Source organism: Babylonia areolata, chromosome 10, assembly GCF_041734735.1.
Source record: "Babylonia areolata isolate BAREFJ2019XMU chromosome 10, ASM4173473v1, whole genome shotgun sequence".
Lineage (NCBI taxonomy): Eukaryota > Metazoa > Mollusca > Gastropoda > Neogastropoda > Buccinidae > Babylonia > Babylonia areolata.
In genome coordinates, this window is record NC_134885.1 from 34730831 (window position 1) to 34753330 (window position 22500).

At 43.2% G+C, this 22500-nt stretch overlaps 1 protein-coding gene across 1 annotated transcript in view; it reads left to right on the plus strand.

Moving 5' to 3' along the window:
* The first annotated feature begins 6902 nt into the window (after positions 1-6902).
* LOC143286561 (uncharacterized) overlaps positions 6903-22500 on the plus strand; it is a 43768-nt gene continuing 28170 nt past the window's right edge. Inside the window, exon 1 of the mRNA XM_076594174.1 lies at positions 6903-7020. The gene's annotated coding sequence lies outside the window, so the exon portion shown is untranslated. The remainder of the gene's footprint in view (positions 7021-22500) is intronic.

A 22500-nucleotide genomic window follows, 5' to 3' on the forward strand; every position in this document is an offset into this window, starting at 1 on the left:
GACAAAGAATACCACAGTTCTGACGACGGAAGCTAAAGGTTGGGTCATTCAGACACCCACTGGACATCCGAGGGGTCTGTGTAGAGGAGAAGAGAGGACTGGCCGTACTGAGTGAGTTAACCCACCATCCGTCATGACCGGGATACGAACCCAGGACCCTCAAATTGAAAACTCAATGCTTTTGATCACCACTCGACTGTTGCGCGGTCTGTCAGACAGGACCTTTGAAATGTGCATAACATTTTCTGCATGTGCATGCATACGAAGAGGGGTGGGAAGATGGAGCACAGTAAGTCGGTATGGGAAGATGGAGCACACTAAGTCGGTATGGGAAGGTAGACCACACTAAGTCGGTATGGGAAGATGGAGCACACTAAGTCGGTACGGGAAGATGGAGCACACTAAGTCGGTATAGGAAGATGGAGCACACTAAGTCGGTATGGGGCGGGAGGGGGGGGGGGGGGGGGTACTCATGACACTGACAGATCTGCACACATGTTGCTCTGGGAGACAAGGAAAATCGATGTTCATCTTTAAACCGCCGACACAAAGATTAAACCGAGGACTCCAAGAAACGCTCTGACCTTCCGCCGGACAATCACGTCCATTGACGGTGCGGCAAACTTCTGAGAAGCCGTTTTCCTCACACACTGTTTTCTCCAACGGTAGAGTTGCGGATGTAATGATTAAAGCTGAAAGGTCGTGTCGTTGCACGTATTCAATGACTGATTGTTTTCGCTTCTTGGTGGTACTACGACGACGAAACTTCACTGGCCATGGCCAGAGCGAGAACTGACTGCGTAAATCCACTGAGCGTACACACACACACACACACACACACACACACACATATATATATATATATATATATATATATATATATATATATATTGTATACCACAAAATCAATCCCGGACTTGCTGGCACCACTCCCTGAAAATAATTCCGCAGGGGTAGATTCTCGAGAACAAAAACAAACAAACAAACAAAAAAAGCCCAGACTGGAAGCCACTGGTGTCACAGCAGACAGACAACGCACTGGACTACCAGGAGCGACGACAGCAGCCCAGGACCGCTTTATTCGCCTTCGACATCTTGCGAAACCGCTTCCTTTCAGCCTCGTCCACAGTCCAGGCACCGAATGGAGTGTCACATGTCTCCCGACCAGACCATTCGCAATCGGCTGCACGCAGCTGGCCTGCACGCTCGACGTCCGGTCAGAGGACCTGTCCTCACAAGGCTCCACCGCTTAGACCGCCTCCAGTGGGCCACCGAGCATCACTTCTGGACTCCAACCCGTCACTGGAACTACGTGCTATCCAGTGAGGAATCACAATTCCTTCTGCAACGTCACGACAGGAGACGAATCTTCCTAAGTATGAACGAACGCCATGCAGGAAACTGCGTTGACCAAGCACCTGCTCGTGGTGGTGGGGGTGTGATGGTCTGGGGCGTCATCTGTGCCAATGGCTGTAGTCAGCTGGTGCCAGTCGACGGGGCTCTGTCTGAACGCCCAGCGCTGTGTGGCTGATATCCTGCAGCCTCATGCTGTCCCACTTTTGGCCGCCCCCACACGCCGTTTTCATGCAGGATGATACCAGACCACACACGGCACGTTATACGCAGGCCTTCCTGGCTGTCAACAATGTTAACACACTGCCCTGGCCCTCACTGTCTCCAGATCTCAATCGAAGTCAGCACATGTAGGATGAGCTGGACAGACTGCTCCGAACCAGGGTCAACGTGCCGGAAAGCTTGCAGGATCTGTTCCAGGCACTCAAAGAGGAATGGTAAGCTATCCCACACTAAGTGATCACCCACCTCATCAGATCCATGTCCCGCCAGTGCAAGTGCCGAGCAGCCATTGTTACCCAGGGCGGTCACACACCCTACTGATTCTGACTTGGCTCACTGGACAGTTACTGTCCAATTACCGCACCTTTAAAAATCAATAAAATGTCAAAAGAACAACCTTCACTGCGTAACAAAGTTTGGGGCATTCTCGGTTCTTCCGTTATTTTTCTACCATTTTTTTTCCGATTGGCAACCAAAAAAAAAACAACAAAACAAAAACAGGTCAATGTAATAGGTTGTTTCGTTTCATTTTTTTTAACAGTATACATCAATTTACACATAGCACACACATAAATGAAGGGAGATAGAGAGGGGGTGGGAAGAAGAGACAGAGAAAGAGACAGATAGAGTGGGACAGTGATAGAAAAGGGGAGACAGAGAAAGACAGACAGACAGACAGACAGACAGAGAGTGTCTCTTAATCGCCTGCGCTTTTCTTTTTATTTTCTTTGATGTTTCTCATCGTCCAAAGAAAAAAACAACTAGGCATGAAAATGAATTTCGGGGAATGAGACTGGGTGTGAAAAACAGGACGGGTTCACTAAAGGGAGAGAATTCAAATTGAAGTGACAAACCGAAAAGGTAAACATGAGTTCACTACCTTGTCGCGTATGCGTGTGTGTGTGTGTGTGTGTGTGTGTGTGTGTGTGTGTGTGTGTGTGTGTGTGTGTTCCTTTTTCATAACGTCAAAGTCATAAGTCACATTCTCTTGTATATTAGACCTACGTACCCCCTCCCCCCCGGACAAAGTTTGATAAGTATACCGCTCAGTGGACAAAGTTTGAAAAGTATACCGCTGGCTGGACAAAGTTTGATAACTATACCACTGGACAAAGTTTGATAAGTATACCGCTGGCTGGACAGAGTTTGATAACTATACCACTGGACAAAGTTTGATAAGTATACCGCTGGACAAAGTTTGATAAGTATATCGCTGGCTGGACAGAGTTTGATAAGTATACCGCTGGACAGTTTCAGTTTCAGTAGCGCAAGGAGGCGTCACTGCGTTCGGACAAATCCATATACGCTACACCACATCTGCCAAGCAGATGCCTGACCAGCAGCGTAACCCAACGCGCTTAGTCAGGCCTTGAGAAAGGAAAAAAAAGAAAAAGAAAAAAAGTGAATAAACAATAGATAAGCTTACATAAATAAATAAATAATAATTATAATATAAAAAAGGTAGTAGTAATAATAAAAGAAAAGAAAAGAAAAAGACCAAAAAAGACAAAAAAAGACAACAATGATGATAAATAAGCAAATAAATGTAAAACATGAAGACACACATTCACACATACACCCACACATGCATAACAGATATGCACCAAACATGCAGTTTCACAGATATGAAAGCACAGTCAAATACATATAAACGTACATGAGCTCCAACACACACACACACACACACACCACACCATTACCCTGCACCTCCTACACACACTCATTTCTAGTCTACGTATCGCAGCTTCCACGGCACACACACACACACACTCACACACACACACACACACACACACACACACACACACACAGATGAACACTTGTACAAGCACACACACATACGCCCATATCTCCCACCCCCAACCCCACACACATATATACAAAGATATATATTTATACGTTCCAATATCCTGTTGTTCCCACAGTGTAGGCATGCATACACTCACATACCTCATCCTCTGCCCCACCTCCCCCCCGCACCCCCACCTCCCCCTCACACACACACACACACACACACGCACGTGCACAGAACTCTCCTGACACTTGTGTACACTTACACTCTCGCGCATGCACAAACGCACTCAAAAACACAGACCCACACATGCACACAAACACACACATACACACACGCACAGAGGCTGCCACTGATTGGCCGCAAGAGGGATGGGAAAAGATCTCTGATGGCAAGAACGTGGCGTCTAGTGTGTTGCTCAGTCTATTGTATTTGGAAAAGCCCACAGAGACTCTGTTCCGTTTTGAAGCAACAACAACAACACAACAACAATAAAAACACAAAAACAACAACAGCAGCAACAACAACAAAAACGGCATATACAAACGGAAAAAGAAAAGAAAAAGAAAAAAGAAACGAACAAAAATGAAAACAATAACAACAGCAACAACAACAAAACACACACACACACACACACACACACACACACACACACACACACACACACACACACAACAACAACAACAACAACAACAAAACACTCAAAACCCCTAAACAAACACACACGATAAAAACAAAAAAAGAAAAAGCCAAGAAAAAAGCCTTGGGTCGAATTTCAGTGACAGCTCAGACACAAAACCCAGAATGTGCCCGTGGTCTGAATGATATCTGACCAATTATTCATAAATTGCAAAAGGTTCTTTCAAGCAAAGCAAAGCAAAGCAAAGCAAAGCAATGCTTTCAGCTTTTCGAAACCAAATCCCGGTGATTTAGACATTGTGTAAGAATACGTGTTTGAAGGGTGTTGTCCTATATTTCTAAATTTGCTTGCACATGTACGCAAGAACGTACGCGTTTTGCGTGTAGTATGTCACCTTACATCACACCATAGATCCATTCCTCTTTTTTTTTTCTTCTTGTTGTTCCTTTCTTTTTCTGTTTGATTGTATTTCTCTCTTTCTCTGTCCCTGTCTCTCTCTCTCAATCCCCCCCTCTGCCCTCCCACCTGCTCTCTCTGCTCTCTCCTCCCCGTGTGTGTGTGTGTCTGTGTGTGTGTGTGTGTGTGTGTGTGTGTGTGTGTGTTCTCTCTTTCTTCCCCTACCTCACCCACAAACAAACACGCGCGCGCGCGCATACACACACACACACACACACACACACACACACATATATATATATATATATAATTCTCTCTGAGGGGTCATATGCCTGGTTTGACTGCGTTTTAAACGCACTCAGCTCTGGCCCGAACTTGTCAACGACCATGACATGCAAGAAATCTCTCTGTGTCTCTGCCACCCTCTCTCTTTCTCTCTCTCTCCATATATATATATATATATATATATATATATATATATATATATATATATATATATATATATATATATATGTGTGTGTGTGTGTGTGTGTGTGTGTGTGTGTGTGTGTGTGTGCTTGCGTGCGTGTGTGTGTTTATATACACAGATAGATAGATAGATAGATAGATAGATGTGTGTGTGTGTGTGTGTGCGCGCGCGCGCGCGTGTGTGTGTACTGCATTCATTTCGCAATTATGGCTTTGGATTGCGCAATGTCGGCTGACTGAATTGACGTCAGAGTGGCTCTTTCTGTCTGTCTGCTTGTCAGAGCGAGAGAGACGCGGACACGCGGGTTCGTTTATGGTCATTGATAATTACTATGTTTTCATTGAGAGAGAGAGAGAGAGAGAGAGAGAGAGAGAGAGAGAGAGAGAGAGAGAGAGAGAGAGAGAGAGAGAGCGAGAGATACGGATACGGATGTTTTATTCAATATAGGCCATGACCCCTCATGAAGGGGTGGTGTAAACAAACATTACAGAGGTAATATATTCAGATATGTAACACAACACAGTTGTAACCTGAAAATGAGAAAAACAGTCATTATCTGCATTTAGTCTTATTCACACATAATAACAAAAAAAAGCGGAGAACTAGCACACACTCAACTGCATATTGTATTTCTAATCTTTAAGGCTTTATACAAGTAAATTGCTAGCTGTTTATTAACGTGTTCCTTAGTGGATGACATAAGCAAATACAGTCTGAACAAGGAGGGTTGCCTATGAAATTTTGAAAGAGAGCGAGAGAGAGAGCGAGAGAGAGAGAGAGAGAGAGCGAGAGAAAGAGAGCGAGAGAGAGCGAGAGAGAGAGAGAGAGAGAGAGAGAGAGAGAGAGAGAGAGAGAGAGAGAGAGAGGTGAATTAATTGAATGCGTGGATATTTCTGGGGGTAATAGAATAAGTTAACAACTGCTTTTTTTCCCATACAGCCCTCGAAAGAGAGAGAGAGAGAGAGAGAGAGAGAGAGAGAGAGAGAGAGACAGACAGACAGACAGACAGACAGACAGACAGACAGACAGACAGACAGACAGACAGACAGACAGAGACAGAGAGATGGGGGAGGGGGGATTTAGGGGGTCATGCAGATTAGGTGTAACAACTATCACAAATCCACATGCTCTCTCTCTCTCTCTCTCTCTCTCTCTCTCTCTCTCTCTGTGCATCGCACACGAGCGCACTGATAAACAAAACAAATAAACACACATGCTCGCAACCACCACAAACTCCACGCACAGAGAGACACAGACACACAGACACAGACACAGACACAGAGACAAACACAACACCACACACACACACACATACACACTCATGAAAATCCGTTTTTCATACGGTTGCGTAACTTGTAACGGGTAAATGTCGCCAACGAACTGTATGTCAGAAATACCCCAACGAAACTACAACCAAAAAAAGAAAAGACAACAACATTAACAACAACAAAAACAACAACGAAAAAATCCCAAACAAAAGAATGGCTTGGCTGCTTCAACAGCCAAGCCACCACACTGTTTATCCACGCGGAACCCCCCCAACCCCCCCCCCCCCAAAAAAAAAACACACACACCACCATGCCAATTGCGTGTCTCCTTGTTTTTAGACCCGGAGTAGTATCCCAGATTGTCCCCTACCTCGGAAACGTCCCTGGGGGACAATTCGACAGCTGGAAATGTCAAACGGGGACTTTCTCACCGTTTATAATGTCCCCTGCGGACATTTTCAGCGGCTAAAATGTCCAACCTCTTGCGATTTAACCATTTTCAGGGTTGGGGGTGGGGTGTGGGGGTGTGGGGGCAATTCAGAACGAGGCTAAAACGCGGCATGAAGTGGGACATTTTGGCCGCTAAAAATGTCCGCAGGGGACATTATGAACGGTGAGAAAGTCGCCCGGAGGGGGACATTTCCGGCGGTCAAATTGTCCCCCGGGAACGTTTTCGTGGTGGGGGTGGGGTGGGGGAACATTCTTGGGTACTACACCGGCACGCGCAGTCCGACATGCTGTTGTCATGTGCACGACGGACGTGTTCAGTGCAAGGTCGTGACCACAATGATTATATCATAGACAGCTGACGCAGTACACAGCAGCCGTGCGGACTTGGGTGCAAAGCCGGCAGATCCATACTGACAACAACAGTGTTGAAGTAAGTTTGTGGCTGTAATCAAATCTCAAGTAATTTGTGTGATTGATGATCAGTCGTGTCCGACTACCACAACCACCAGAACAGCAAGAGGCGGTAGCTGCTTGTCTTGACTACCTGTGGGCTGGAGATCGATTGTTTGATCGATTATTGTCACGGTGGAGAGTGGTCTTTCCCTCATTACATCCCCACTCTCTCAGTCAAGAGGGCTTTTTTTTTTTTTTTTTTAAAAGGACAGTCGGTGTTTGGATAGTTTCCAAAAGGCCAGGTATCGCCCAAGCTCTCGGGTTGAAAGTAATCGATTAACTGTTGGCCTACACCACTGGTTCGCTTGTGAAGGAATTTGAGGTTGTTCGCCCATGCACTATTTATTGACTTGATTTATTTATGACTACATCAGCTGCTGGATAGCACTCTTCTTCTTCTTCTTCTTCTTTCCGTTACACGACCAACATCGACTTGCCGATGACTCTGTCGTGGTTCATGCATGCTGGGTATTTTCGTGTCTCCATAACCCACCGAACACTGATATGGATTACAGGATCTTTAACGTGCGTATTTGATCATCAGTCATCGGGAAAGGAAAAGCGTGGAAAAACAGCGGCTTCTCTTTTCGTTGTCAGATGTTATGTAGACACGTCACACATACTACTACGTACTGCTGCTGCTGCAACTATCCATGCTACCACAGTAACTGTAATTATCAGTACATGGTCACGGGTTAGGAACAGTGGAGTGATGGCCTAGAGGTAACGCGTCCGCCTGGGAAGCTAGAGAATCTGAGCGCGCTGGTTCGAATCACGGCTCAGCCGCCGATATTTTTTCCCCCACCACTAGACCTTGAGTGGTGGTCTGGACGCTAGTTATTCGGATGAGACGATAAACCGAGGTCCCGTGTGCAGCATGCATTTATCCCACGTAAAAGAACCCACGGCAACAAAATGGTTGTTCCTGGCAAAATTCTGTAGAAAAATCCACTTCGATAGGAAAAACAAATGAAACTGCACGCAGGAAAAAAAGAAGAAAAAAAGGGGGTGGTGGCGCTGTAGTATAGCGACGCGCTGTCCCTGGGGAGAGCAGCCCGAATTTCACACAGAGAAATCTGTTGTGATGAAAAGAAATACAAATACAAATACGTGATTAAAGATATGAAACAGTTCAATCCTGTTCTGCACGAGTAAGTGCAGTTTTCTGTGGGGATGTAAACTGTTTATTCACTCATCACTTTTTTGGAATCTCAGCGACAGAATGGAGTAGATGAATACATAAACAGATAAATAAATAAGATATAATGAAGAGGTGAAAGTCTTGGCCAGCAGAGTCGGTCAATACAGTTATGGGTCAGTAATTTATAGGTCAGTATACATACATACATATATATATATATATATATATATATATATATATATATCGCGTGAAAATAGCTGCGTGTTATTCCCAGCGTTTTTTTTTTTTGTGTGTGTGTGCGGTTTCTTTTTTCTTCTTCTTCAAGGTACTTCTTTGACGTCTGCTTCATTGGCAGGTCGTTCACCTTGAACGCAGGTATGGCCTTGACGCCTTGACCCTGGTGCACAGTGATGACGTCAGTCCAGTTGCACGGCCGCGCTCAGGTGTAGGATCTAATTATAGGCCTTCTTATTTGACACTGCAGCGAAAGCCGTGTTTTTCATTGCATGATTCGTAACTGGTTTTCTTTGACTGGTAGTGCCACCGTGTGGAACTGCCGCTGTGCTTAAAATAATAAGAAGATTGATTGCTTGACTCTCTCTGTGTGTGTGTGTGTGTGTGTGTGTGCCTTTTCTTACGACAGATGACTGTTAGGCCAAAGCTTGCGACTATAGTAAACAGTGTTTGGTTCTCTTGTAGCAGCAGTAGTAGTAGTAGTAGTTGTAGCAGTCGTAGTTCTTCTTCTTCTTATAATCGCCATCAGTAGTACCAGCATTTATCAAAAACAAAATCATATTCATTTTTTGGGTGTAGAAGTATTATCTTCCTCGTCAGTAGTATTGGTATCTATTAAAGATAAATTCTATTGCTTTATTAATGGTGCGGTAATTTGTGATGAAGTTTATAACAACTTGTTAATGAATTGATAAATACTATTTTAAGTAATAAGATTATCAATGAAGTGTTTTTTGACTATGTATTAATTTAAAGTAATTCTAAGAAAATAATTAAATAAATGAATGATTAAATAAATGAATAGATACATGAATAGATAATCAGTAATGGTAGGGAAGAGTATTTTGATGATACGAATTTTTTCGCGACTAGGTCAGTGTTGCACAAGAATGTTTTTGGTTTACACACCAGGAGAATTTCACCTAACCCCGGAGGAATTTTTTCGGTCTTCTTCTTCGTTTTCTTCTTCTTCTACTATTAGCTTTTATTATTATTATTTTTATTTTTTATTTTTACAGTGTCAGTTCTTCTTGTCTGATGAATGAAAGACGTTGTCCTCTCCAAAATCCTGTCTTGAGCCATGGATGGAGCTTGATATATATATATTTTTTTTTTCGGTGGAAGAAATGCTAATTATTTGCCCATGAGTGACGTAATGTTTAATTTACAAGGAAGTAGTTCTTTATACGTAACAAGTACCCCACCCCCCTCTCCACCTCCTCCCCTCCCTTCCCTTTCTCGGCCATCTGATATGAGAAAGTATTACGTCCTGTTACTTCGAAGCGAACTATTGGTGCACTGTGATTTTTCTCGGTCAGGATGTTTGGGGAGAGAACGAAAGAACGAACGAACGAACGAACAGACTCTTTTTTTTTCTTTCTTTTTTTTTTTTTTAATGAGGGAAGTGGTATAAGCATACATATGTTTTTATTTTATTTTATTTAATTTATTTTTTTACATCCAGCCCTCAGAGCAAAGAGAAAAATAAATAAAAAAATTCATGAAAACAAGAGAGGCAAGGCCTCCAAGACTCACTTGTGATAAATTAAGTCCCCTAGCATTAATTACAGAGTAATTTCCCTTTTTTACTATCTGCACCAAAACGTTTGCAAAATAAATAAAAATTCCATGCTTAGCAAAAGAAGTTCCTGTTTGAACAATAAGTGATAATAATGACTCCTGTTGTTGTTGTGTCAGAATAAGAGGTCAAAGTGCCAAGTTTAGAGACTACAAAAAATATAAATATAACAGTAAATGCAGTTTGCATATAATTAGGCCTTCACATTTTAAAATTTTTTGTGCCCATCCCAGAGGTGCAATATTGTTTTAAACAAGATGACTCGAAAGAACTGAATTTTTCCTATTTTTATGCCAAATTTGGTGTCAACTGACAAAGTATTTGCAGAGAAAATGTCAATGCTAAAGTTTACCACGGACACACAGACACACAGACACACGGACACACACACACACACACACACACACAGAGACAACCGAACACCGGGTTAAAACATAGACTCACTTTGTTTACACAAGTGAGTCAATAACAAAAGGTTGTAGAAATACTAAGACAATGGGTTAGGTAAGCCTGATTGCAAACGACCCAGTCAAAGCGACCACTTGAACGTGTGTATTGTTCAGATAACAGGTTGTGTGATCGTCAACTGTAGCGCCACTGTTTTTAACTCTTTCCATACGAACGGCGAAAGAGACGACGTTAACAGCGTTTCACCCCAATTACCATCATCAAAATATTGCAAGCGGAAGGCTCTTATACTGAAGACGTGAATGTTGACAAAGAATACCACAATTCTGACGACGGAAGCTAAAGGTTGGGTCATTCAGACACCCACTGGACATCCGAGGGGTCTGTGTAGGGGAGAAGAGAGGACTGGCCGTACTGAGGGAGTTAAAGGCTGTCTCCCATTGGTTGCACCAGCAAAAGTTCGTCTGCTCCTTCTTTTAAAGTTTTTTTTTTTAGAAGGTTGAAATAGCAGGGGTGCCTGAGGGTAAATGCGAAAAGGCAAGTTTAATTGCGAACGAAGGGTTTGGATTCATGTGGAAAATTCTAACTGAAACTGGTCTTGAGCTCATTGGATAAAACATATCACTGGAACATCGCACCAGACTGTTGTATTGTTGGCTTTGACCACACATGCACGCTCACATATAAACACATTTAAAAACACATACACCACACCACTCACAAACACACCCTTTTGAGAGCGCTCAGTAACTGTGCAGCATCGTTCGCAAACAGACTCACGTAAAATATCCAGTGGTCTTATTGCAAACGACACTGTTTTGGCGTTCTGATCTGTCACCAACATGCTTTCTTAAATTATCCCAGTGCTGGTAATGCACATTTCATTGAACATATCCAGTCAACTCAGCTGTTTCAAACCGTGTCAAAGTTCAAGCCCTACTACTTGCTTCCCTTGATTTTAGGATTTTGAGAGCACGTTTGAGAGCAGTGGTCGCGAAGAGAAGACAATGCGTGGAAATAACTACATGATGTTTGACTTGTCCTTGGACAGAAGATGAAATACGCACTTTAAAGATCCTGTAATCCATGTCAGCGTTCGGTGGGTTATGGAAACAAGAACATACTCAGCATGCACACCCCCGAAAACGGAGTATGGCTGCCTACATGGTGGGGGTAAATAAACAAAAACGGTCATACACGTAAAATGTTACATGTTTGTCTGAGTGTGTGTATGTGTGTGTGCGTGCCTGAAATATGATTGAACGACACAGGAAACGAATGATGAGCGCCCCGCAAAGGCAGCCGTCAGTCGGCTCTACCCAGGTAGGCAGCCTGTTGAGTAAATGACCCCGTGTTTCTAAAGCGCTTAGAGCTTGGTCTCCGACCGAGGATAGGCGCTATTTAAGTCTCCATAACCCCCCCCCCAAAAAAAACAACAACAACAAAAAACAAAAACAAACAAAAAACAAAAAAAAACCCCAAAACAACAACCCCACCCATTAAGGTATCAGAACGAGGTCGAAGCAGACGTGAAATGTGAGGCGCTTCGAAGTCGGGCGGCACACGAACCGGTAGCAGTTAACCCTGTTCACAATTATGCCTCCCGACTCTATTCAGATACTACTCTCAAATACATACAATAACATGTACATATACATAATCATAATACTTGCATTCGTGACAAAAATGTGTGTAAACATACGTGGGTGAAGTGCACACACACCGGCACACAGAGAGAGAGAGAGAGAGAGAGAGAGAGAGAACTTTCTTCAGCGAGGGAAGTGGAAAAGTATGAATATCCCACTTCACATCCAGCCCTCAGGGCAAAGAGAAAATGAAACCAAAACATGAGAGAGAGAGAGACAGAGACAGTGTGTGTGTGTGTGTGTGTGTGTGTGCAAGGTGACTCACACAAGGGTTCACAACACGAGACCACAGTCCGCTGTGTCCACTTAAACTTCGGCACAAGTGTGATTGTGACTGAATCACTGTCAGTGTGTCACTGGGTCCACGTGCAGCGTGCAGTCATCACTGAACTGTGATTTGGCTCTTTGGCTGGAGGGCGACAATGCTCTCTCTCTCTCTCTCTCTCTCTCTCTGTGTGTGTGTGTGTGTGTGTGTGTGTGTTCGTCTGGCACTCTCTCTTTTCTCTCTTGCTCCTTCTGTCCTCGTTTGCATGAATGTCTGTGTGTCTGTGTATGTGTCTGTCTGTCTGTCTGTCTGTCTCCTCTCTCTCTCTCTCTATCTCTGTGTGTGTGTGTGTGTGTGTGTGTGTGTAAGAATCGGCCATGCCTGAAATCGTAATCCTTGAATGAAAACGTTTTGAGTTCTGAGCTCTCTCTCTCTGTTGTATGTATCTCTCCGACTGTATGCTAACTATAACTCTCTCTTTCTTTGTCTGTCTGTTTCGCTGTCTCGCTTCGACTTGTTTCTCTCTCCCTCTCTCTCTCTTTCTCCGTGGAAGAATAGGCCATGCCTAAAATGCCTTGAGTTCAGAGCTCTCTGTCTGTCTTTGTTTCTGTCTGTTTGTTTGCCTCTCTCTCTCTCTCTCTCTCTCTCTCTCTCACCCCCTGCCTCCCTCTCTCTGTGTTGTTTTTCTCTCCGTGTGTCTGTCAATCCCTCTCTCTGTCTCTGTCTGTCTGTGTCTCTCTCGCCTGGACTTTTATTGGTTTTTTTTTCTTTTTCTTTGTTTGTTTGTTGTCGTTTTTTGTTGTTGTTATTTTCAAGTCCGCTCACTCTACGTCAAAGCCTGTCCAGGCGAGAGAGAGAGAGAGAGAGAGAGGGGGAGAGAGACAACAGAAACAAACTCATAAAACATTGTTTTTCCGGCGCAAATGTTATTGTGGTATTATATCCGCTCGTGTGCAAGCCATAGACATATAAAGTGATTATGTAAACATATATACATCGCAGTGTTGTAAGCGCAATAGAAGACGAGCTACACTTTCTCTTTCATTGTATCACATATATGATAAATGTATATATACTGTAGAAAATTCTGTATTTTGTAGGCTGATAAGAATAATGTTGGAAATATTCTTTTTCTGGAATGAAGAATAAAATGTATTGAAAAACTCTGGCTAGATTAATAAGCAGAAGCAATAGACGTGAGGAAAAATGGACGCTCGGACAAAATGATGATTAGCAATAGCCGAGTGGTTAGAGCGTTGGACTTTCAATCTGAGGGTCCCGGGTTCGAATCACGGTAACGGCGCCTGGTGGGTAAAGGGTGGAGATTTTTCCGATCTCCCAGGTCAACATATGTGCAGACCTGCTAGTGCCTGAACCCCCTTCGTGTGTATAAGCACGCAGAAGATCAAATACGCACGTTAAAGATCCTGTAACCCATGTCAGTGATCGGTGGGTTATGGAGACACGAAAATACCCAGCATGCATGAACCACGACAGAGTCATCGGCAAGTCGATGTTGGTCGTGTAACGGAAAGAAGAAGAAGAAGAATCTCCAGATGTATCGTGTCCGACTGTGACCATCAGAACAGCAGAGGAGGCAACTGCTGTCCCAAATATCTGGGCTAGAATTTCTCATTATAGTGGAGAGTGTCTGGCCCAAGTTACATCCCCAGTCTCTCGGCCAAGAGGGTTCTAGGACTGTCGGCGCTGGGATGGTTCCCAAAGGCCAGCTAGCCCCCAACAAGGCTGCAGCACTAAGGGCCAGTGCAAGTTTGCCTCCTAGTTTGAGAGTCATTGTCCTTCACACAAGACTAAGATTTGAATGACTTCACGCTGCAATGGAGAAACCATTGATCATACAGCTCTCACTTTGGTGTTGGCCCATATGTAAGCTTATGTCAATAGGCATGGCCTATTCTTCCACAGAGAGAGAGAGAGAGAGATTCAGATTCAGATGGTTTAATGTGTTTCGGCCATAGGCATACATACACACTGGGGAAGGGGAAGATGGATGGGGGAAGAGGGATGGGGGAAGAGGAGATGGGTAATCCAGCAGCTCATTTACAGACTATGAAATGACTTCATTTTAAACACAGTATATACGAACTAATTTTTCTTATTAAGTATGAGGTCATTTTCCAGATTGAATATAAAGTTAATTCACTGCACGGCATACATTCTAAACTACCAATAACATTGGCATTCAAGGTTCAATGAAAATACGAGAAACACATTTCTCGGGCGGTATTGACAAAATCCGTTAACTTGCATTGATTTGTTGTCTCCTTCTTACAGCATGGAAAATGAATTTGCCAACTTGACGACTTAAGTTATCGTTTTCCCCCTCTGACATTATGCTTATGGGTAAATTTAGGAAATCTTTTAGGAACTTCTGCCTCAAGTCATTGAATAATGGGCAAACAAAAATAAAGTGGTGTTCGTTTTCGATTCTGTGTCCACAACTTGGGCATCGTTTGCTTTCAGGGTTTTCACTATATCTGTTTAAGTTACTATTAATAGGTAATGCTCCAAGTCTAATGTGGGAAAGGGCTATCCTGAAGCACACTACATGAACACTCAATAAATATTTTTCTTTTCCAAAATCATCCTTTATCGTTCTATAAAATTCATACCTGAGAGAGAGAGAGAGAGAGAGAGAGAGAGAGAGAGAGAGAGAGAGAGAGAGAGAAACAAGTCGAAGCGAGACAGCGAAACAGACAGACAAAGAAAGAGAGAGTTATAATTGGGCCATATCCAGATGATTCACTGTGTCTAGTTACGTACGAGCGCACGTATGCATATGTATCCTTTCGCGCGCGCGCGCGTTTGTGTGTGTTTAATTCATGACTAGCTATAAATGTACTCTTGGCTGGGGGACTTGATTTCCATGTGGACAATAAAGATGTCAAGTGTCAAATCTCTGTCCTTCTCTCTTCTCTGTTACTTGTTTCTTTTTAATCTCTTGTCTTGTGGGATGGATATGAAGATGACATGAGTGTATGTATATTCTACCTCTCTTGTTTCTACAAATTTATACACAATCTCTCTTTGTCTGTGTCTTTCTGTTATAATAATTTTTTCTCCTTTTTCCTTTTTTTGGTGTAAGCGTTTTATTTTGTCAGAGGGCTCAAGGAAAAAAAAAAAAAAAAAAAGAAAAAAAAAAAGAAGGAAGAATTTTTTTGTTTAATGTCCCGTCACATGTATCGGTGATTGAAGACATTTTGTAAGTATTTGTGAATACATTTGAGTATTATCGGTTGGAGTGATGGCCTAGAGGTAACGCGTCCGCCTCGGAAGCGAGAGAATTTGAGCGCGCTGGTTCGAATCACGGCTCAGCCGCCGATATTTTCTCCCCCTCCACTAGACCTTGAGTGGTGGTCTGGACGCTAGTCCTTCGGATGAAACGATAAACCGAGGCCCCGTGTGCAGCATGCACTTATCGCACGTAAAAGAACCCACGGCAACAAAATGGTTGTTCCTGGCAAAATTCTGTAGGAAAATCCACTTCCATAGGAAAAACAAATAAAAGTTCACGCAGGAAAAAATACAAAAAAATGGGTGGCGCTGTAGTATAGCGACGCGCTCTCCCTGGGGAGAGCAGCCTGAATTTCACACAGAGAAATATGTTGTGATAAAAAAGAAATACAAATATAAATACAAATAGAATGGGTGGGAGATGTGAATGAATGGAGGGTTGGGTGAAACTGGGCAAATGAGGGTGAAATGTGGGTGAAATTTGAAAAAAAAATCAAAAAAATCAAAATACAATTACAGGAAAGATTAGTACATCCTACTTCCATTGTTTACGACCGTTCATTCATTCATTCATTCATCATCCATCTGCCTGCTCTCTCTCTTTGTCTGTCTGTCTCTAGTCTCTCCAACTTTTGTTTGTCTGTTCTGTTGTGTCTGTCTCTCGACTAGTCTGGATATCTGTGTAGATGCTTTTGACTGTATGTGTGTTTATGTGAATGTATGTATGTATGTATGTATGCCTGTTTGATTGCTGTTTCCCCTTTCATGTCTTTTCGTTGTTTGCATGATTTTGGCTGGAAAACGCTCTTTGCCAGTGAATCTTTTGTCTTTCTCTGTCTGTCCTCTCTGTCCGTGTCTGTCTGTGTCCCCGCCCCCTGCCCCCAGGACGCCCCCCCCCCCCTTCTCTCTCTTTCTCTCTTTCCTGTCTGTCTTTTTGGTCAACTCATCAGTCGTCTGTTCCTGTCTGTCTTTCTGGTGTACACTAACTCATGAGTGAACCCTCCCACCACCCAAGCTCCCTCGCCACAGCAACACCTGAACTTCACCAGCAGACGAATGCATGGGAGCAGACATTATGCGTGCATGTGGGACTGAGCGGGTGAGCACGGGCAAGCATTTCTGTGTGTGTGTGTGATCGGAAGTGATTTTTAAATATTTTCTTATTTTACTTGGATTTCATGTATCTTAATGTTAATGTACTAATTTTATTGGCGTGACATATGTTATGTGCATGCATACGTTGTATGTGTGTGTGTGTGATTGTGTGTGTGAATGTGTGTGTGTGTGTGTGTGTGTGTGTGTGTGTGTGCATTTTACTTATATATACGATTTATTCCCTTGATGTTTTTATTAATGTATTGTTGTGCAATACCTTATGGTCTTAACGTGTGTGTGTGTGTGTGTGTGTGTGTGTGTGTGTGTGTGTGTGTGTGTGCGTGCGTGCGTGCGCGCATGTCATTTTTAGTAATCTATACCCCTTTTTTTTGTTGGATGTTTTCATTTGTAAATATTATTGTGCAATACCCTATTGTCTTAACATGAGTATGTGTGTGTGTGTGTAGGGGGGGGGGGGGGGGGGGGGGGGGTTAGTACATCGTCAGCTATTGGGAATTCTTGTTTGACTAGTTTTAATCTCTTCTTATGTTGCGCATGATGATTTTATGCCAGTGTTTACAACGAGCCTGTGATTGCACAACTTAATTTCCATGTGGATTAAAAAAAAAGTGTTTTTGATTGATTTGATTGATTTGATTTGATTGAATTCAGAAACATTATTTTGAATATAATTATAAGCATAGCCTACTATATTTTATTTTATTTTATTTCTTTACTTACTGTATATGAGTAAGTTATTTGATACAAATGATAATAATATGCTTCACCAGCCGTCATGTTGATTAGAATTTAATTGCAACTTTGTGAGCACAGTATAAGCTTTAAGCTTGTTGATGCTCTTTTGTCTTTGTTTGCATTGTAATCATGTGTACTGCTGGGCCATTAAAAAAAAAATTATTTAAACCAAAATATTTATTTACTTCTCTTCCCGGCTGCTGGTCGGTCCCGTCTGGATATTTTGATGTGGTTGGCAGTCGTCTGGGCAGTTTGATGTTTGTCAGTTGTCTGGGCAGTTTCATGTGGTTGTCAGTGTGTGGAGGAGGGGGCTAGAGGAGGTGCACGGTAATGCGTGTGTGTGTGTGTGTGTGTTGGAGCTCATGTACGTTTATATGCATTTGACTGTGCTTTCATATATGTGAAACTGCATGTTTGGTGCATTTCTGTTATGCATGTGTGGGTGTATGTGTGAATGTGTGTCTTCATATTTTACATTTATTCGCTTATTTATCACCATTGTTGTCTTATTTATTTATTTATGTTTTATTATTATCATTTTATTAGTATTACTAATATTATAACTACTACCTTTTTCTATATTATAATTATTTATTTATTTATTTATTTATTTATTTATTTATTTATGCAAGCTTATCTATTATTTATTCCCCGTTTTTTTTTTTTTGTTGTTGTTTTTTTTCTCAAGGCCTGACTAAGCGCGTTGGGTTACGCTGCTGGTCAGGCATCTGCTTGGCAGATGTGGTGTAGCGTATATGGTTTTGTCCGAACGCAGTGACGCCTCCTTGAGCTACTGAAACTGAAACTGAAACTGTCAGTTGTCTGGGTTTTTTTTTAATGTTTTTGAGTCGTCTGGGCAGTTTGATGTGTTTGTCGGTTGTCTGTTTTTGTCAGTTGTCTGGGCAGTTTGATGTTTTTGTCAGTTGTCTGGGCAGTTTGACGTGTTTGTCAGTTGTCTGGGCAGTTTGACGTGTTTGTCAGTTGTCTGGGAAGTTTGACGTGTTTGTCAGTTGTCTGGGAAGTTTGATGTTTTTGTCAGTTGTCTGGGCAGTTTGATGTTTTTGTCAGTCATCAGGACAGTTTGATGTTTGTCAGTCGTCTGGGCAGTTTGACGTGTTTGTCAGTTGTCTGGGCAGTTTGACGTGTTTGTCAGTTGTCTGGGCAGTTTGACGTGTTTGTCAGTTGTCTGGGCAGTTTGATGTTTTTGTCAGTCATCAGGACAGTTTGATATTTGTCAGTCGTCTGGGCAGTTTGACGTGTTTGTCAGTTGTCTGGGCAGTTTGACGTGTTTGTCAGTTGTCTGGGCAGTTTGACGTGTTTGTCAGTTGTCTGGGCAGTTTGATGTTTTTGTCAGTCATCAGGACAGTTTGATATTTGTCAGTCGTCTGGGCAGTTTGATGTGTTTGTCAGTCGTCTGGGCAGTTTGATGTTTGTCAGTTGTCTGTGCAGTTTGATGTGTTTGTCAGTTGTCTGTGCAGTTTGACGTGTTTGTCAGTTGTCTGTGCAGTTTGATGTGTTTGTCAGTCGTCTGGGCAGCTTGATGTTTGTTAGCTGTCTGGGCAGTTTGATGTTCTTGTCAGTCGTCTGGGCAGTTTGATGTTTGTCAGCTGTCTGGGCAGTTTGATGTTTGTTAGCTGTCTGGGCAGTTTGATGTTCTTGTCAGTCGTCTGGGCAGTTTGATGTTTGTCAGTCGTCTGGGCAGTTTGATGTTTGTCAGTCGTCTGGGCAGTTTGATGTTCTTGTAGGTCATCTGGGCAGTTTGATGTTTGTCAGCTGTCTGGGCAGTTTGATGTTTGTCAGCTGTCTGGGCAGTTTGATGTTTGTCAGCTGTCTGGGCAGTTTGATGTTTGTCAGCTGTCTGGGCAGTTTGATGTTTGTCAGTCGTCTGGGCAGTTTGATGTTTGTCAGTCGTCTGGACAGTTTGATGTTTGTCAGTCATCTGGGCAGTTTGATGTTTGTCAGCTGTCTGGGCAGTTTGATGTTTGTCAGTCATCTGGACAGTTTGATGTTTGTCAGTCGTCTGGGCAGTTTGATGTTTGTCAGCTGTCTGGGCAGTTTGATGTTTGTCAGTCGTCTGGGCAGTTTGATGTTTGTCAGTCATCTGGACAGTTTGATGTTTGTCAGTCATCTGGGCAGTTTGATGTTTGTCAGCTGTCTGGGCAGTTTGATGTTTGTCAGTCGTCTGGGCAGTTTGATGTTTGTCAGCTGTCTGGGCAGTTTGATGTTTGTCAGTCGTCGTCTGGGCAGTTTGATGTTTGTCAGTCGTCGTCTGGGCAGTTTGATGTTTGTCAGTCGTCTGGGCAGTTTGATGTTTGTTAGCTGTCTGGGCAGTTTGATGTTCTTGTCAGTCGTCTGGGCAGCTTGATGTTTGTTAGCTGTCTGGACAGTTTGATGTTCTTGTCAGTCGTCTGGGCAGTTTGATGTTTGTTAGCTGTCTGGGCAGTTTGATGTTCTTGTCAGTCGTCTGGGCAGCTTGATGTTTGTTAGCTGTCTGGACAGTTTGATGTTCTTGTCAGTCGTCTGGGCAGTTTGATGTTTGTTAGCTGTCTGGACAGTTTGATGTTCTTGTCAGTCGTCTGGGCAGTTTGATGTTTGTTAGCTGTCTGGACAGTTTGATGTTCTTGTCAGTCGTCTGGGCAGCTTGATGTTTGTTAGCTGTCTGGACAGTTTGATGTTCTTGTCAGTCGTCTGGGCAGTTTGACGTGTTTGTCAGTTGTCTGGGCAGTTTGATGTGTTTGTCAGTCGTCAGGACAGTTTGATGTTTGTCAGTCGTCTGGGCAGTTTGATGTTTGTCAGTCGTCTGGGCAGTTTGATGTGTTTGTCAGTCGTCTGGGCAGTTTGATGTTTGTCAGCTGTCTGGGCAGTTTGATGTGTTTGTCAGTCGTCTGGGCAGTTTGTTGTGTTTGTCAGTCGTCTTCTGGGCAGTTTGATGTTTGTCAGTTGTCTGGGAAGTTTGACGTGTTTGTCAGTCGTCTTCTGGGCAGTTTGTTGTGTTTGTCAGTCGTCTGGGCAGTTTGATGTTCTTGTCAGTCGTCTGGGCAGTTTGTTGTGTTTGTCAGTCGTCTTCTGGGCAGTTTGATGTTTGTCAGTCGTCTGGGCAGTTTGATGTTTGTCAGTCGTCTGGGCAGTTTGATATGGTTGTCAGTCATTTGGGCAGGTTGACGAGTTTGTCAGTCATCTGGGCAGGTTGGTGTGGTTGTCAGTCGTCTAGGCAGTTTCATGTGGTTGTCAGTCGACTGGGCAGTTTGATGTTTGTCAGTCGTCGTCTAGGCAGTTTCATGTGGTTGTCAGTCGACTGGGCAGTTTCATGTGGTTATCAGTCATCTGGGCAGGTTGATGTGGTTATCAGTCATCTGGGCAGGTTAGTGTGGTTGTCAGTCATCTGGGCAGTTTCATGTGGTTGTTAGTCGTCTGGGCAGGTTTGTGTGGTTGTCAGTCATTTGGGCAGGTTGGTGTGGTTGTCAGTCATCTGGGCAGGTTGGTGTGGTTGTTAGTCATCTGGGCAGGTTGATGTGGTTGTCAGTCATCTGGACAGTTTGATGTGGTTGTCAGTCATCCGGACAGTTTGATGTGGTTGTCAGTCATCTGGACAGTTCTATGTGGTTGTCAGTCATCTGGACAGTTCTATGTGGTTGTCAGTCGTCTGGACAGTTTGAAGTGGTTGTCAGTCATCTGGACAGTTCTATGTGGTTGTCAGTCATCTGGACAGTTTGATGTGGTTGTCAGTCATCTGGACAGTTCTATGTGGTTGTCAGTCGTCTGGACAGTTTGAAGTGGTTGTCAGTCATCTGGACAGTTTGATGTGGTTGTCAGTCATCTGGACAGTTCTATGTGGTTGTCAGTCATCTGGACAGTTTGAAGTGGTTGTCAGTCATCTGGACAGTTCTATGTGGTTGTCAGTCGTCTGGACAGTTTGAAGTGGTTGTCAGTCATCTGGACAGTTTGATGTGGTTGTCAGTCATCTGGACAGTTTGATGTGGTTGTCAGTCATCTGGACAGTTTGATGTGGTTGTCAGTCGTCTGGACAGTTTGAAGTGGTTGTCAGTCGTCTGGACAGTTTGAAGTGGTTGTCAGTCATCTGGACAGTTTGAAGTGGTTGTCAGTCGTCTGGACAGTTTGAAGTGGTTGTCAGTCATCTGGACAGTTTGATGTGGTTGTCAGTCGTCTGGACAGTTTGAAGTGGTTGTCAGTCGTCTGGACAGTTTGAAGTGGTTGTCAGTCATCCGGACAGTTCTATGTGGTTGTCAGTCGTCTGGACAGTTTGAAGTGGTTGTCAGTCATCTGGACAGTTTGAAGTGGTTGTCAGTCATCTGGACAGTTCTATGTGGTTGTCAGTCGTCTGGACAGTTTGAAGTGGTTGTCAGTCATTTATTTATTTATTCAGACTTCTTGCTATAGCGCATATTCTTGAAGCTCTATGCGCTTTACAATAGCACTAAAAACATTCACTCAAACATCCCCACACAAACATATGTATATAATTTGAAATATAGGCGAGAGAGAAAAATTAAAATAGGTCATGTCAGTTGATTAAATCAAGAAATGCAACAGGTATTTAACAAAAAGAAAGAAAAGAAATTGAAAGAACACAAGCACGTATACGCATGCATATATACGTAGGCACATACATACATACATACATACCTACATACAAACACACAAAACACACAGCGTGCGCACACACACAACACACACATACACGCACACACGCGCGCGCGCGCGCACGCACTCACACATGCACCAACGAACACAAGCCGCATACCCAAACACATTACTCACGCACTCACTCAGTGACAAACACACATACACGCACCTACAGGCACAATACACACACGAACACAGATCAACAATGGAATAATGCAAACTACTGCGACATTACATATATATATATACACACACATACATACATATACACACACATATATATAATAAAATAAAATAAAAGTTCCTGCTAACCATTTCCCTGAAGAAACACCCCGCATTACACACACAGATCAAAACTAGAAAGATGAAACAAATGTTCACACACACACACACACACACACACACACACACACACACACGAATGACAAACAATT